Source organism: Sinocyclocheilus rhinocerous, unplaced genomic scaffold (genome assembly GCF_001515625.1).
Source record: "Sinocyclocheilus rhinocerous isolate Xijiao unplaced genomic scaffold, SAMN03320098_v1.1 scaffold366, whole genome shotgun sequence".
Taxonomy (NCBI): Eukaryota; Metazoa; Chordata; class Actinopteri; order Cypriniformes; family Cyprinidae; genus Sinocyclocheilus; species Sinocyclocheilus rhinocerous.
The window spans coordinates 1,052,155-1,052,588 of record NW_015660877.1 but is presented as its reverse complement, the minus strand read 5'-3'; the positions used below and the strand labels follow the sequence as shown (position 1 = coordinate 1,052,588).

General features: G+C 39.2%; 1 protein-coding gene across 1 annotated transcript in view; it reads right to left on the bottom strand.

Annotated features, from left to right (window-relative positions):
- Positions 1-434, bottom strand: part of kifbp (kinesin family binding protein) — a 9,003-nt gene that overhangs the window by 4,186 nt on the left and 4,383 nt on the right. The window lies entirely within an intron of this gene.

Below are 434 nucleotides of genomic sequence, written 5' to 3'. Positions count from 1 at the left end.
TTCCCCTTTCTCAAATCGAGCTGATCTCAGATGCCTGTCTGTGTGACGTCACACAGACAGGCATCTGAGATCAGCTCGATTTGAGAAAGGGGAAATGATTTAACGAGATTAAAAAAAAAAAACATTGGGTGGATCTTTATCATTATAGGGTGGTTGTGTACACACACTGCCAACACACATTTCAGTTCAAACATTTTGAAAAAGTGCATGTTGCATCCGATGACCCCTTTGAATAAATTGTTATTTTTGTGTTCTTTGTGCACAAAAAGTATTCTTGTAGCTTCGCAAAACTGAAGTTCAACCACTGATGTCACATGGACTGTTTTACCAATGTCTTTACTACGTTTCTGGGTCTGGGAACATTTCAGTTGCATTGCTGTCTATGCAGGGTCAGAGAGCTCTCAGAGTTCATCAAAAATATCTCAATTTGTGTT